The 17826-nt window shown below is 40.9% G+C and overlaps 1 long non-coding RNA gene across 1 annotated transcript; it reads right to left on the reverse strand.

The window, feature by feature from the left end:
• Positions 1–556: 556 nt before the first annotated feature.
• On the reverse strand, positions 557–11033 carry LOC122552777 (uncharacterized). Its single transcript, XR_006312495.2, has 4 exons — positions 10963–11033; positions 4360–4417; positions 1585–1664; positions 557–761 (listed from the first exon to the last, which is right to left on the reverse strand). It is a non-coding gene; the product is annotated as an uncharacterized LOC122552777 (long non-coding RNA).
• Between the last annotated feature and the right edge of the window lie 6793 nt (positions 11034–17826).

Genomic DNA, 17826 nt, shown 5'->3' on the forward strand with positions numbered 1-17826 from the left:
TTTAACGTTGACACCACTTTCACTAGCTTTTTCGAATTCTGACATGGGTCCTGTTGGGGGTTAGCTGGCACTCTCACTGGCTCAGTGTCTTGTTCTGACTCCCATTGCTTTTGTGACTTTTAATTCCTCTGAAATCTTGCTCTTTCTTGTCCTGGTTTCATGGCCTAGAATTCTTCTGCTCTTTCATTCTTTCCTGCACTGTTTTTAATGGCCCCTCTATAACCTTGAAGTCAATTGCAGTTCAAATGTTTACAGCAATCTGTTGTGATGGAAAATCTTGCCTTCACGTCTAGTACGGGCCATTCTGAGCAGTAGCAGGTGTAAGATAAACTATGATCTGAATTGGCCTTGCTTGGTCTGCATTTGCATAGTTATAAAAAGATATGATGAGGATTTCACGGCAGTGAGAAATGCTGCAGCAACTAAACGGATTTGTGATTGATCCTGTGTTAATCCAATGGGAATTTATTCCAGACCCAGCTGATCACAACAGTGAAAATCTCTCTGTGGCCAGAAATTTTACTCTGAACAAGTTATATTATTACCAGAACATAAAATTAACCACAAATGACCTGCTACTATGAAACCAATATCACAGAGAACAAAATATAAAGCTTGTTTATTGATATACCCATTGCAGAAAAAAGTGATGGTTTCCTGATGATGGATAGTTATTTTCTCTCTCAACACGCTGGTATTAGTCTCTCTCCACGATTGCTGGCGCAGAGGGCAGGAATGTAGTTATTCAAAAGTTAATATATCTAAAATTAGAAACAAATAGCATTAAACTGGAGAGACAGACAAAGCATAGCTGGACATAGAATCACTATAGTGCGGATCAATTTTCTCAAATTAAACTAGTCCCACTAGTCTGTGTTTGGCCATGTCCCTCTAAACCTTTCTTATTCATGTACCTGTCCAAATGTCTTTTCTATGTTGTAACTGTACCTGCATCTACCACTTCCTCTGACAGTTCATTCCACATATGAATCACCTTCTGTGTGGAAAAGGTTGCCCCTCAGGTCCCTTGTAAATCTTTCTCCTCTCAGCTGTCAGAAACACCAACGTGGTAACAACCAAGCATTTTAATTTTATGATATTGATTGAAGGATAAAGGACACTGGAGAGAACTCTGCTCCATTTCCTTATAATTGTGATACCAGGTTCTACCATCCATAAGGTGGAAAGTTTGTTTAGGAAGCTTCAAAGTTAATTGTGAAGAAGCCAATGAACAATGGGATGAGCTGGCTCAGCACTGACCAAACCTTAACCCTGAAATCGCCAAGTTGGGAAAATAAAATTCCATTTTGAAAAACCTCATATGGACAATGTACCAAGTGTGAATGTCAGTTAACACACACCACAGCAGAGATTACCTGGTGGTAGTATGGAGCAGCAGGAAAGCTTTGGATGACTTGTTCCTCTTAAGCAATGGCTACTGGATCTAATTGTTGCACCCATACTGCCAGCCATACACCATCAGATACCTTATCGTAGACTTTTTAATACTCCAGCTACTCAGTATTTTTACCAGTCAGGCTGGCAAGGTAGGTTTTAATAGCATTGCTGACAGAATATTCCTACCCAGGTCTATCCAATATTTGTTCAAGTGTGGGTCTTGGTACCTCACTCCAGGTCTGGAGGCTTTCAAGGCAGCATTGCAGCTGGAAAAGAAATCACTTGGATTGATTGAGCACATTGTTAGCATAACAATAGGTTCTTGCACGTTTTGTTGGGGCAAATACACACAGCTGAATCAGAAACCAGGATTTTTTGCTTGGAAGTTAGCACACGAGCAACTTGCCCTCCTGCCTAGCTGGTAGGTTTGTTGCTAAGCCATACCAAACAGTCGCACATATATGTTACCATTTTAACTGACAAATGTAACACCACCAGATGTAACCAAGGCCAACACATATAAATATAAATATATATATATATATATATATATATATAAATATTCTGAAGGTCTTTACTGCAAATAAAATGTTTTACAAGTGCTGTTCCTATATCACAATTATATAACTCAGATTTCTACCCCACACTGTTTCATACGGATGATTATATTTCTAATTTAGAATTTAAAAGCCCTATTGTTGTCTTGTTGCAGCAATGTGCTGGGGGCAAGCAAATGTAACTTATTTCATTACAAAATGTTAAGAATCAAGAAAGCAAGTCCAACCTTTCAGAAAAAAAGACAATACCTTACAACTTATTTATTTAAAACACCTGCCAGAAGTGGAATTGAAAATCCCAGGTGCTGTGAGGCAACAGGGCTAGCCACCAAGCTGCAACTCGGTAAATTTACTTGTGTCAATTTACTCAGTTTAACTCCTGGAGTTATCTTTTCATTCAAAGATCAGAAAGGCTACTTTGGCTTCAAAGTTTGAAGTAATTTAATTCCATGATTAACTGAGCGATGGATGTGAAATTGAAATGATTATGTTGTTTGTATAATGATAACTGCATAATATGCTGCTTGGATCATGCAAGTCTTCCTGACGTCTGTTTGGGCAGTTTTGCAGGATGATTGTTCAATACATTTCTAGATCAAATAAAAAATCTCTGTGACACGTGTATAGTTTACTCAGCACTCTGTGTCCTTTCCTATCTGTAATTCTCATGCTTCATTTACATTTCACCACCTAATTTCCTTACTTGCTCTGAGCAGGAGATTAGCAGTTAGCAGTGAAAAATTGCACTGTCCAGGGGCAAGCTGTTGAAAGCAGGAAATGGTGGGATTGGCTACAGGAACTCTTAAGGGCAAAAATGGGTACTGCAGATGCTGGAGATTAGAGTCAAGATTAGAGTGGTGATGGAAAAGGACAGCAGGTCAGACAGCATCCGAGGACCAGGAAAAAATCGACATCTGGGGCAAAAGCCCTTCATCAGGAATCTAGTCTAGTGGGCTTAAGTTTTCCTTGTAGAAGAAGGAACAGGAACAGGGACTTTAAAGATGTTTAGCTTTTCTCCTGGCCCCATTTCCCATTGTTGGCCTCGTGGGAAACATACTGTAGTTTCTGGCTCAGCCTGTAGAATTGAAGAAACGTTCAAGTTCTGATGACATCATTGGGATCAGATGCACAAATGAAAACAATGGAACCCATCTCCTTCAGGCAGTTGTTCTTGTTGCATTCTCAATCAATTGGCTCCTGTCACTCCCAAAGTGGCTGAATGACAAAGGTATTTTTAACCGTCTCCTATCTGGTTTCTGTATGCAGGATAAGGATAGAACTAAGATGTTCAGAACTGACATCAAGAATTAGTTCTTTGTGCAATGAAACATTGATATATGGGAAAGCTTTCTGAATGCTCTTGGCAATAACAGCGTTAGTGACGGTGTGGAAAAGCAACTCAGCATTCAGAAAAAAACAAAAACAATAGTTTGCCTCAGATTTTGTTGAATTGATTAGATTAGATTACTTAGTGTGGAAACAGGCCCTTCGGCCCAACAAGTCCACACCGACCCGCTGAAGCGCAACCCACCCATTCCCCTACATTTACCCCTTATCTAACACTACGGGCAATTTAGCATGGCCAATTCACCTGACCTGCACATCTTTGGACTGTGGGAGGAAACCGGAGCACCCGGAGGAAACCCACGCAGACACGGGGAGAACGTGCAAACTCCACACAGTCAGTCGCCTGAGGCAGGAATTGAACCCGGATCTCTGGCGCTGTGAGGCAGCAGTGCTAACCACTGTGCCACCGTGCCGCCCCAGCGCCAGTTTGTCTGGCTGAAGAGAAGAGCGGCCTTTGACTGAGGGTGGGACTGGAAAGGTTAGCCTCAGCTGTCAGCTGCAGGGAGATTGCATGGGTTGAAGGAAGATTGCAAGATTCTGAGTGTTGATAGTAAGGCCATGGGTATAGATCTTAATGTCAAGGAGGAAACCATTAAGTTTAAGGATAGACCATTAAGTCAAGGGAAAACTATAAGGAATAGGGAACAGGAAAAGGAAGCTGGAAGGTTGCAAAGATTGGAGGGGTTAAAAGTAATGTAGAAGCCACAGCTGGAGACTAAACATGAAGGAGAAAGCAATCACAAAGCAGACATTGTGGCTCAAGGAATCATTATGTCTTGGGAAGCAAAGTTAGATCATGGTGTGTGTCTCTGATCACTGGAGGAAGTACAAGTGGTGGAAGGAGATCCAGTTATAGGAGGGGCTGATTACGTAGGCTGGGCCCAATGTAATATGGGGCAGTGTCTAATCAATCAGTGGGAAATGATTGTTGGATCGAGTGATTGTGGGCATGGTACAAGCAGGTTAGGCTGAGGAACAAAGGGGAAACATTCATACTCCTTTTGGCCTACAACTACTGCTCGAAAGGTACATCCCTCTACCATGCCAAAATTGTTACCTTCCTTTAGCTGTGAAGTTTCTTGAGACTTGTGTTACTTGACCAGACAGGGTTAGCCCTAAAACAAGTAAATGAGCTTCCTTAGTCATATTTATTTTTTGATCACAGATGACTTTATTAACACAAACTTCGTTAAAATGTTCAAATTCCATTCAAAACATGTAGTCTTGTCAGAACATGAAACCTTAAAACTAATTTCCCCCTTTACTCCAATAATCTCTTTTACTTCCTCTTAATTAGAGCTCCTCCACCCCAACCCTATCTCATAATGAAGAGGATGGACAGATCTACCCCATCGTGTTTTCACATCCTGGGGCCCAAACATTCACAGAGGAAGATTGAGTTGGTAGTAGGAAGGTTCCCTCGGGTTTGCAAAACAAATTTCAAAATTAAAAATGTCAAATAACAGCTTAATACTAGTTCCAGTGGTTCTGTACAGATTCTCCGATAAACAGACTTTCCCAAACTTTGGTTCAATATTCTTTTTTTCTTAGAGGTTGAGAGAGTAACAATATTTATGAAAACATTTGGTTGCAATCTGTGCTCAGCCTGTGCTAATGAGCTTGGAAGTGAGTGAGCCAGTAAAATAAAAGATGATCATATCAAAAGAGAACCCTGATGTCTACCAGACAACGTTAATAAGAAGCTTGTCAGACAGTGGGAGTGTAGTGGAAAGGAATTTGAGGCTGTTAATCAGCCAACTGACAGTGATTCTGAAGTGGATTTAAAATTTCCTTTGGGGCGCATAAATGAAATGAAACATCAGCAACTCATCAGTTAAAAGGAAGCAAAAGTGCAATGGGAGGAGAGTGACAGCTAATGAGTACAACTGTGTTTCTCAACAGGTCAGTTGAGCATCAGTTAAATGGGAGTTGGAAGGCTTGCTCAGTGTGAGCCCATATCAGACTGTGCTCTTTGGAAGGGTGCCTGCTAGGTCCACTGCAGTGAGCACAGGCAATATTTATGGGTCGAGAATCTTTGAGCATTGAGGCTTGGATTCTCAATGGGGGAGTATATACTCTGACTTCTCCAGTGCCAAGAAGAAAGAGAGAGAGGCAGAAACACCTGCTCAGTGATATGGCCCTCTGCAACAACCAGAGCAGCACCAGCCTCATGAGAGTGCAGGATGGTAATTGTGTTAATTGCAGTTTTGTGGAAGACACTCACAGCTGAAAGGATGTATAGACTGAGGTTTTTGTACTATGGAGATAGGTTCAAGGTGTGTTGATGAGAAAATAATATTTCATACTATGAAGATGTCAGAGTGACACCAGTAACTCTGAAAGCTATGTCTGTCCACACCCTGTGTGGGATTTTGTAGGAAGAGTTGAGGCCAAGGAGATATTTGATTAGATTAGATTACTTACAGTGTGGAAACTGGTCCTTCACCCAACAAGTCCACACCAACCCTCCGAAGATCAACCCACCCAGACCCATTTTCTACACCTAACACTACGGGCAATTTAGCATGGCCAATTCACCTAACCTGCATTTTTTTTGGACTGTGGGAGGAAATCGGAGCACCCGGAGGAAACCCATGCAGACATAGGGAGAATGTGCAAACTCCACACAGATGGTTGCCTGAGGCGGGAATTGAACCTGGGTCTCTGGCACTGTGAGGCAACAGTGCTAACCACTGTGCCACCGTGCCGCCCTAGATATGGTGATAAAAGTGATGTGGCCCTCAACTTGTACACTTCCGGCTCAATCCAGGGATGGTCTGGAGGTATTTGAGGAGTAGTTGTATCAGGCAGACAAAAGATGTCACAGAGTGATACATCAGGTATCACAAAACCGAGGTCTGTCAGGCCTAGGGGACTTGAGACCATTGCTGAATTCTCTGACATTCAGAGGGGTGACTAACTGCAAGCATGTGGTCCCCACAATTCAAGCAGGACCCTTTGTGAACAGGAAACCATTCCACTCACAGAATGCTCAATGAGTCGACCACCACTAAAGGATCCTGCAGGTTTGGGTATGATTCCCAAGAAACTGCATGAATCACACATTGTTGAGTCATCCTTGTCCAATCCGTCCATGCCAACCAGGTTTCTCAAACTAAACCAGTCCCAATTACCTGCATTTGGCCCATACCCCTCTGAACCTTTTCTGTCCATGGACCTGACCAAATATCTTTTAAATGTCATAACTGTAAATACTTCTATAACTTCCTCTAGTGGGTTCATGCCACATGTACACCACCCTCTCCGTGATAAAGTTGTCCCTCCGCTCCCTTCTAAATCTTTCCCCACTCAGCTTAAAACAATGCCGTCTAATTTTGAACTCCCCTAATGTGGGGGAAAGACCTTCATTGCCCCAGGTACGGTAATTCTTTAGACCACCTTCATGGCTTCATGGATGGGATGTTGGGTAACAAGGAATTTCCCCTGAATTATTTGCCTGACACAGAGGGAGGGGACACTTTGAATTACAGTCATTCAACATAAGGGCTCACCAATAGGCCTTCTGAAAATGACTCTGGATAATCTGGAGAGCTCTCTAAGTTGCCTCATGCCAGATAACGTTTTAGTATGCTGCACTTTTCACAACCTCCAGAAGGGGAGTAGCAGTGGAAACTAACAACTACCCTGAGCATGTAGGAACACAGGAGCAGGATGAGGCCATTCAGCCCATGGAGTCTGCTCTGCAATCCTACCTTAAGGCTGATCATCTACCTCAACCCCATTTTCCTGCACTAGCCCCACATCATGTTGCTAGTATTGAGGAGTCTGTTGATTTCTATCTTAAGTATATTCAACAACAGAACTTCCGCAGCTCTCTGCAGTAGAGAATTTCAAATATTTATCACCCTCTGAGTGAAAAATTCCTTTTGACTGTGTCTTTTTATTCAAGTGCACCACCCACTGCCACAACCACTAGCCCCCAGCCTGGGGGGAGCATTCATTTTTATTTCAGTTTCAATGAGATTACCTCTCAGTTCTTCTAAACTCAAGAGAATATAGATTCAGTCTTCTCAAAGGAATATCCCAGAAATCTGTCTGCTGTACTTGCTCATGCAAATTATATTTTTCCTTTGGTAAAGGGACAATTATCTTGGTGCAATCTCATCAAGATCCTATGGAATTGAAGGAAGACTTCTTTACTCCGGTATCCAAAAACAGGGCAAATCTTTTTGTGATAAAAACCAAAATATCACTTGCTTTCCTCATTGCTTGCTGTACTTGCATGTTAGTTTTCAATGAAGTAAAGACAAGAACGCCCAGTTCCCTTTGGATATCAACACTTGCCAAGCTTTCCCTGGAGGATCAATGAGGCTAATGGAAATACATTGCAGCTCTGATGTTACCGAGCATTAACATGTGCACCAGAGAGTGATTCAACTCACTCATACGAACAGCTTCCTTTTGAGAGACTGTTAAGTGCCCCTCAGTCTTCACGTTGATGACCTTTCACTAAATGCCATTGCCATCTCTGTGGTTCCATCGTAACAACAATCCGTAACCTATCTTCTTCATTGCCCTTATTCTGTGCCTCATTCGTGCCCTCTATCTCAAGTGTTCACCATCTGCTAACAACTGAGTAGTGCAGAAATGAGCAGATGAGCTGTTAAAAGATGCATTACAAGACCTTTAATGTTCTACATGCATCTAACACTTTGGCACTCATCACAAAACTATCATCCAGCGAGACTTAAGTGAAACGAGGTGGATTTATATAAAGGGTTCTGGTGCTCTTCTGTTGTGCTTGCCTGGTGTCTGCAGTTGATGTGGAGGTCAGCTGCTGTCTTTCCTGCTGTGCTCAATCTGATCGTGGCAACAGATATTCTCTACCTTTCAGACCCTTAGCAGGTTCTATAAATGTCAGGGCATAGGGGAATGCAATGAGTGTGGTCACCGGTGTCTGTGTAGGGGGTGTCACTGTCATTCATACAGCTGTCAGGATGCTGTCAAAAGGACTCAAGATTCATTATTAATGCAAAAAATGCCTTGACAAGATCTCTCTAAACTTCAGGCATCCCTTACCCACCTTTTGAAGGATTGCTTGCTCTTCCCTGTTTTCCTGGAGTTACTAAATACCTGACAATAGGTCCAGGTATTGCAGAGCCATCTCACTTACTAGTCCTTGAACACATTGAAGGTTTGACACCCTTATCTGTTACTGCGGTCACTCTCAATGTTCTGCACATCCACCTCACCCTCAGCAAAAAGCCGCTCAGCAGCAACCCATAACCTTTCCATTAGAGTCACTGCAGTTATGAATGCCCAAGTAACTCCAGCTCTTCTCTTCTCTTCTGACCATTGTGAATGTGCTTCACCTTCAACCATGAGCATACACTGTGCTGTCCATGTCTCAGAGCCCATATGTGTTAGTCAGCCCATGCCTTTGACCATGTACAACTGCTACAAGTAGGCATTCTGTCTTGCCAATGAAACAACCATGGGTCACCCCTGTGAATCAGCTCATATCACTCTGGTTTCTGGTCATGTACATCACATGAGTTAGCTATCTCAATCCACAGCTCATGGGTACCATTGAGATTAGACACATTGAAGGTTTGCAGTTACAAAGGGTAATCACCATGCCAAACTGTAGTAAGTCCTTAAATAACTTCCCCCACTTTGCCCCATGGCCATTTCATTTTTCTGAGGCTTGATACCATCCAATGGCAAAAGCTCCTGTCTCCATTCTCTCATTTCTCATACAATGTCCTACAGGACTTATTAAATCTTGGAGTCAGTCATCTCTGACTTGAACCATTTCTGACAGCCAGCCTTGTCCATCATTCTCCCTCATGCCCTTTATGTCTGCAGCTCATATGAAGGGCTACAGAGTGCCTGCTAAAGCCAGAAGTCATACAACACCAAATTACAGTCCAACAGGTTTATTTGATATCACACAAGAGTTTGGAGTGCAGCCCCTTCGTCAGGTGCCCTGAAAGCTTGTGATTTAAATAAACTCGTTAGACTATAACCAGTTGTCTTGTAGCTTCTGACTTTGTCCACCCCAGTCCAACACCGGCACCTCCACATCATGACTGCCTGCTGAATACGACAACATCCTTTGAAAGAAAATCTTCCTAACTGTACCTGTTATTGGTTAGCTCACTGCTTCTTGAAAATCCTAAACTGACTTTAGTCAAGTAAATCAATGGGTTTATAGCCTCACCTTTCCTTTCTGCTGCACAACCACTTTTAACGGTGGTGCCAGGGCCTTCTCTTAACTGGGACGATCCTCACCTTTGTTAAGGAGACTATTAAAATGAAATGATAAATTTAAGTGTTTTAAATAACCCAAATACATCACCTTGATTCAAAACAGCAGTTCTTTCAGTCAGTTCTGAAGAAGAGTCACTGGACCCAAAATGTTAACCCTGCTTTCTCTCCACAGGTGCTGCAAGACCTGGTGAGGTTTTCCAGTAATTTCTGTTTTCGTTTCTGATTTCTAGCATCCACAGTTCAGTTTTTATTTCATTTCTGAGTTTTGAATACAGAATACTTCCTGTTATTCTCTTTTATCTAATTAGCACTTTCAAACAGTATTTTCTGTAACTTTTACAATCTCTAAGCAATCTTTCGCTTTCAATCACAGGCAGCTGTCCATACAGATAGCTGCCTTTGATTTATGGGGCATTGTCCCTTAATCAGTGCATAAAAAACATTGTAGCAAGACCTGCGTAACATTAGGCTTTCGCTGATGAATGGCAAGGCACTTTCACATCACAGAAGTGCTAAGCCATGACCAACTCCAACCAGAGAACGCAAACATTGGTCCTTGATATAGAATAGCATTACCATTGCTGAATTCCCCCACTATCAACATGGTCAGTGATACAACTGGGAAGAAACTGAATTGGCCCAGCTCTTTAAATATTGTGGTTACTAAAGCAGGCCAAGGCCATGGATTCTGCTATGAGTAACTCACCTCCCTGTTCCCCTAAATTCTGTCCAATACCTGCAGGAAGCAAGTGAGATGGAATTTGATGGAAAACTCCCCACTTTCCTGGATGGCTAAAGCTACAACAACACCAGTTAAGCTTGATACCATCCAGGTCAAAGCAGTCAGCTTGATTGGCACCCATCCAACACCTTCAAAATTCATGCCTTCCACCACTGACACAGTGGTAGCATTGTGTACCATCCACAAGTTGCGCGAGAACAACTTACTAAGACTCTCTAGACAGCACCTTGCAAACCCACAGCCTCTACCACCCAGAAGGACAAAGGCAGCAGTTACATGGGAAGACAATCCACAAACGACACTGATTTGGAATATGCCACATTCCTTCGTTGTTGCTGGGTCAACATCCTGAACTCCCTCAGTGTGGGTGTACCCACACTATATGAACTGCAGTGGTTTAAGAAAGGAGTTCACCACCACCTTCTCAAGGACAATTACTGATGGGAAATAAATGCCAGCTTGACCAGTGATATTCATATACTTTGAAAAAATAAAATAAAGCTGACATATCTGACAGAAATAATTACACTAGAGAAGGTGGACGTTTAAGCCACTGTTGTAAATATCAACATTTTGATGGGAAGCCTAATGTTTACTCATTGGGGAAGTGAAGCAGTGAACAGTTTTAATATCTATTTAGCAGCAAGCTTTAAAAAGAAATGTTTCTTTGTTACGTGAATTTACCTGCACTAGTTGAGCTCATTGTAGCTGTATCGGTAGATAGTTTGTCAATTTGGCTTCAGTATAAAATCCCAGCGACACTGAAGGAGGCTGGAGTGGAGCTGCCACACTGCACTGATGCAACTGCATTGTCAGCTTACAGGCTGCCTGGCTTTGTAACGCAAGGCTATTTCTCTTAATTGAATATCTTGTCTCACATAAACGCACATTCATCGAGCGGAGCAAGAATAATTATGGACTGAGAAGGAGCGGCATAAAAACTGGCAAACCTCTGTAGGGCTGTAATTCACTGTTGAAAGGAGGTTGTGTTGTAAAAATTCTTGTGTAGGTAACATCGAAGGAGGTAATAGACTGTGTAAACACAATAACCTTGATCTCTATTAGCTGGAGTCAAATAAGGAAGAGATTTATATTAGGAACAAGATCTGTGCACCCACCAGAGTGCACGTTTCTTGTCGATTAATCAAGCATAGGTTTATATAAATGTGAAAGAAATCTGTTTCTTCAATGCACTTAATGAAAGGGAATCTTGTATCCTTACCTGGTCTGGTGTTCATGTGATTTCAGCTCCACAGCAATATGGTTGACTCTTAATTGCCCTTTGAAGTGGCCTAGCAATTGATTTAGTTTGAGGGCAATTTCAGATAGGCATGATGTCCACATTCCATTAAAGAATGAGGGAAAGAAATAACCTGCTTATGTACATAATTTATGTTGATATATTATTTTGTATGATGCATGCAGTTCATTCAATAGCTGATCCCAATACAATTTTGATGTAAATGTGAAACCTTGCAGTAATTGGTGCTCTGGGGGTTTGGTTATACTTATTATACACTTCATTGTAATCCTTTTGAAATGTTGAGTCTCAGTGAAATCACTTGTTAAAGGCACTTTTCTTTTAATGCAACAGTTTTTAGCAGACCACGATAAGGTGTAAATTCATGACATGTCATTCAGTAATTAATTTTACTTGCAGTTCAGCCTTTATGAGCTCAACAGTACAGCTATTCCCCAACACTGTTTCATCAGGGAGAACATACTCTTAACATATGCATTTGATGTGGTTATGAATCAGGGACATAGTACCAGTATGTAGGGGTTTCTCAAATTTTCACTTGTGAAATATTTTATTCCTTTTATCAGGAAATGATTTATTCTTATCAACATACTTTAACTATTAGTGAGTTTTGAGAAGATTTGTAGCTCAGGTTGAGGTTCTGGATGTAGGTTTGCTCGCTGAGCTGAAAAGTTTGTTTTCAGAAGTTTCATCACTATACTATGCAACATCATCAGTGAGCCTTTGGTGAAGCACTGGTGGTGAGGCCCGCTTTTTATTTATGTGTTTAGGTTTCCTTAGGATGGTGACATCATTTCATGTTCTGATGTCATTTCCTGTGGTGATGTCATTTCTTGTTCTTTTTCTCAAAGGATGGTAAATGGTCAAGCCTATGTCTTACCACCCACTTCACCTTCAACAACAAAACCTACAGACAAACCAATGGAACTCCCATGGGATTTCCAGGGTTCTTAACAGAGGCAGTAATGTAGAGACTCAAACAAACAGCTCTGCCAACCATCCAACCAAAACTTTAGGTCTGCTGTGTGGATGACATCTTTGTCATCACTAAACGAAACAAACTAGAGGAAACTTTCAAGCCCATCAACAATACCCTTACTGGCATAAAATTCATTAAAGAGGAGGAAAACAACAACAAATTGCCATTCCTGGATGTCGCAGTAGATTGAACAGCCAATGGGGAACTTCAAACCAGTGTCTACAGGAAAACAATACATACGGATCATATACTCAACTACAGAAGCAATCATCCCAACATCCACAAACGAAGCTGCATTAGAACATTATTTCAATGAGCCACCACACACTGCAGCACAGAGGAACTATGAAAATCACCTATACAGTGATTTTCTCAAGGACAATCCTTGGAAACAGAATGGGAAAAAATATGTACAGAACGGGTACCCAATGAGCATCCAATGATTTCTCAGCAACAGACCAAACAAGCAGACAAAACACGTCCAGAAACCTGAGCCACTCTCCCCTACATCAAATACATCTTGGAAATGACTGCCAGACTACTCAGACCTCGTGGCATCATGGTAGACCACAAACTCACCAACACACTAAAACAGCAGCTCATGAACTTGAAACACCTGATACAGACAACAAGCAAAACTAATGTCATTTACAAAATACCGTGCAAGAACTGTAACAAACACTATATTGGACAAACAGGCAGAAAACTAGCCACCAGGATATATGAACATCAACTAGTCACAAAAAGACATGACCCACTATCACATCTTTACATACAGATGAAGAAGGACACCACTGGGACAACATATCCATCCTAGGACAAGCCAAACAGACATGCGCGAGAATTCCTGGAAGCATGGCATTCTAACCGAAACTTTATCAAGAAACACATTGACTTGGATCCCATTTACCACCCTTGAGAAAAATAACATGAAATGACATCACCACAGGAAATGATATCAGCACATGAAATGATGTCACCAACCCAAGGAAACTTAAACACGTAAGTAAAAAACAAGCCGCACCACCAGTGCTTCACTGGAGGCTGACTGATGATGTTACCTAGTATGGTGATGAAACGTCTGAAAACAAACCTTCCAGCTCAGTGAGCTAACTTACATCCAGATCCTTTAACTGTGATGTACGAATGCAATATTCATCATGTAGACTGTCCATTGACATAATGTGGAGGTGCCAGTGTTGGACTGGGGAGGACAAAGTCAGAAGTTACATGACACCAGGTTATAGTCCAACAGGTGTATTTGAAATAACACGCTTTTGGAGTGCAGCTGCTCACCTGACAAGGCTGGAAACTTTCCATACACTCATCTAAAGAGTTAATTTGAGATCTTCATCATTCAAGTTCAGACATCTCAGGAATAACAGCAGACTGTTAGTTGTCAGATCAAACTGCTTTTCAAGATATGAGCTTTTTGATTGGATGCAAGTGATGAAATTGCTTATTATTTTTTTCCCTTTGCTGATCAGAAAGTTGAGTCAATGCTCCCTTGCTTTGAGCTTAAAAGAAACGATCCATTGATCTTTTCAGAGCTCACTACTGAATGATATCATACAGGTCAGGTATGTGTTTGCATGGACTGCAGCTTCAGCTTAGTTTGTTCAAACACGGTGTTAGCTGGCACGTAACCTTAGGTAGATGGTAACAACATTTGCACTGGCAGATTCATTATCAACTTTACTCATCATCAGGAACGCTAAATGTTTTGAATAATCATGGTGCTGAAGTAAGAGAATGAGGCAAATCATGTTTCCTAACCACGATCCATAGCCCTTTCTAAAGATAACCAATATGCTTGTTTAGCCCTGCCCCAACTTTGGGAACAAACTCCACAAATCATTTTCTGACTCATTGCTGATAGAATACAATGATCAAACATTTTCAACACCATGTATCAGTGTCAATATCAATTTTGTGCAGACCTGCTTTGAATACATTGTTTACAATATGAGCCAAGATGAAAAGCTTTGAAAAACACTGGGTTCTTTCCAGAAAGTATGCAGAGAAATGGCATTAGTGTTATAAATGGACAATACTGACAATGCTGTTGGAAGCCCAATCCATCCTTTCAGAGAGCTATCAGAACTTAATCTGGAATAGCCACAGTGCATTCAAATAGAGGTTTAGAAAAGTTTTGCAGTTTGGGCTCATATCCATCTTTGACAATGTATTATTGGACACAATAGGGTACATCTTCTATTTCCTTTATTAGAGGTATCCATTTCAACTAAACAAAAGAGAGACATGTTGGTGGAGTTCAGAACCTTTCAGTATATTGAGTGATGAGTCACCATGTTTTCTTGTTTGGTTATACAGGTTCCAGGGGGTCTTCTGATGCAGTGGTAGCTTCCCTATTGAGCACCAGAAACTCTTTGGTCGAGGTCCATGCCAGGGCCTGTTGGCTATGAAAGGAACAGTAATAACAAGGCCAAAGAGTTTGATGACCAGTCTGCAAATCCTTGAAGGCGAGCAGTAAGTACCCCCCGTACAGCCATCTTGTAGAAGAGAATGGTAAACCCAATTGCAATACTTTGTCTGTAAGAAAGAACCAATCTAAAGCAATTCCATGGCACAACACTTGGAAATAGAACTGGAGCAAATATGTACAGTGAGTAATACCTTTAGCCAAAGAAGTTTATAGGCATCGTTGTTTGAAAGGTAAGAGGAGGCCACATAATTTCAATGCAACCTCTATTTGGCTTGCCTAAAACTAATTTCAATGCTCTGTTTGTTTCTTATAACAGTGTAACTTTCTGTGCTTTAAATGGTTCTCCTGTTAGCCATTTAAATACAAAAGTTCCTGCTTCAGCTATTCCTTTAAGCTGTATTTCAATACAGCTTTGAATAAAGAATGTTGACTTCAGGTGTTGGGTTTCATCACAAGGGGTGTTGAATATAAAATTAAGCACATACCGAAATTATAGTGGTAGAAGGGGAGTACGTCCCAGAAAAATGACCCCCTCAGAGCAATGCCTTTAATTTTGTATGCCCCACCTTAGAAAAGATATTTTCTGATAGTATGACAAAAAATAATTGGGTTAGATGCCATGGAGGCAAAAAAGATTAACAAGCGATGTGATAGAGATTAATGAAAGAAACTGAAAATAGAAAAATCTTGAACAAAGGAATCAATAATAATTAAATAAGAACTAAATCAATGAACCCAGTACAATCCAGCTGTTTGCCCAAATTGCCTACCGTTGTAAATTCCAGTGAGTAATTTTAAAGGGAATTAAATGCTTGGGAAACACAGTGTTCAGAGATATGAGGGGTACTTCCATGATCCAGCACCTTCAGTACAGGTCATTGTTTATGAAATGTGATTGACGAAAAATGCGGGCATGCTGTCTGACATTTTCCATCCATTAAATTAAATAGTACAAAATTGCGGTTTATATGCCTGTAATTACCCAGAATGTTCTGTCCTTGAACACTATTTCCTACTGGCAAACCTACCCCTATAAACAAACAATAGGGAGTGGAGGATAAAATGATAGAGATGATTATAGTGAGCAAGCTAGATGAACAACTGGCCTACTATGGTCATTTTTGGATTTTTACTCATCGGTTTATATTCAGCAAACACTAGATTAAATTTGCCAAATTAGGTAAATTTAATCAAGAAGACAAATCAATCCTTGACCTGGTTCCTGTTTTGGTAGTGTTTTTTTTAGTGCTGGATCTCTGAAAGAGAAGTTCTTCAAATTATTTTTCTACCAAACTAATATTAAGCAGTATTAGTTGCCACAGTTTTATCATGTTTCTTGGCTTTATCTATGACTGGAATAAATCTGAGGGTTTTTACCTTGAAAAATAGCAAATGCAATCTTCTGTTTATTTTTGCTGTTGAAGTTATGTTTATGTTAAATTTCTTTGGTGCCTCGGCTTTTTATTGCCTATATGCTGAAGGAGAATTTTCTTTCGTTACCGATAGTTAAAAGTGTGTTTGTTAACTTACCCACCTGGGAAAAAAATACAAAGTCCGCAGCCCATTTCCAGAAAGGCCTGATGAACTTGGATGCAATTATTTCGGAACGTAGAATAAATTCTTTCTCATCCACCGTCACCTTAAAAAAATTGAGGGACTGGCAGCCCTTATTATCCTGAGAAGGACCACTATAGCCCCCAATGATTATGATATGAAACTCAAAGTAGAGGCAATTGGTGGCTCATCAGCCATTTATCAGTAGCAGAGTCACTTGTGTTGACTGCCAGCTCCATGGAAGCAACTTTACTCTGCAGCTCTGGCTGGAGAGGCAAATGGAACCAGAGTCTTCATCATTCAAAGAGGGCCCTCTGAGCCATCCAGAGGTCCTTTCCTTTGATTGTGGGGGCCTTGCCTACTTGGCTGCTTTCAATGTTTCCTACTTTTCCTCTGCGAGGATACCTTCTATTTGAGATATCCTCTTCATCTCTGACCTATGTTAACATTACCCAACCTCTGCCAATGGGGCATCAGAGCTGCCAAGCCGGTCCTTCTTGTAAAAAGTGTACTTTTAAGACTCCCCCGCTCCGCCCCCCCCCCCCCCCCCCCCCCCCGGTCAAATCCTGATGTGGATATCCCGAGGCCTGTGGTAAAATCCAGCTTGTTTACTCCAATTTTCTCCACACAGTTGCACCCTGTCCTGCTGTGCACTTTCAGCATTTTTGTTGTTATCTCATTAAACTACTGTTGCTTTGAAATCACTTATGGGTAAACCAAAAATAACTTAATGTGCTGAACCACTGCTCAACAAGATTCAAACCTATGGGTATGAATGAAACATGGACATAGTCTAATGGAAAGAATTATCCACTTTGACACTCTCAGCGTTTAAGATTAAAGGGCCTTAATGTAATGGCCTGAAAAAAATATCTGTGCCACCATTCAAATAAATGCAATTATTTTGCCGATTTCCTTTTAGTAACTGGCGCTCCATGTCAGCAGATATCTCTGTATGTGACTTCAATGTTTTGTTTAATTCACATCATGAAATAAGCTGTTACATAAAATGTTACTTTGTTTGAATTTTTAAGTGTTTCAATAGTCTTCCCATAGAATTGTGCCTATTTTTATTTATAAGAAAATGCTGATAGCATTTCAATTGTCTTCAGGTAATTTATGCAAATGATTTGAATAATGAATAGATCTGTAATAATAATCTCTTTAAGACAAGGCAAAACTGTCATGAGTTATATTTGAGCTACATAGAATCAAGATGGCCTTTTAAAATAATCCAGTGTACGTCAGAAATCTTTGTACTTAATTAAAGATCAGCTAGATTTGCAAACAAAAGAAAAATATATTTTC

The sequence above is a fragment of the Chiloscyllium plagiosum genome, unplaced genomic scaffold (assembly GCF_037043375.1).
Source record: "Chiloscyllium plagiosum isolate Xiang-an unplaced genomic scaffold, Cpla_swu_hap1 HiC_scaffold_10, whole genome shotgun sequence".
Classification (NCBI taxonomy): domain Eukaryota; kingdom Metazoa; phylum Chordata; class Chondrichthyes; order Orectolobiformes; family Hemiscylliidae; genus Chiloscyllium; species Chiloscyllium plagiosum.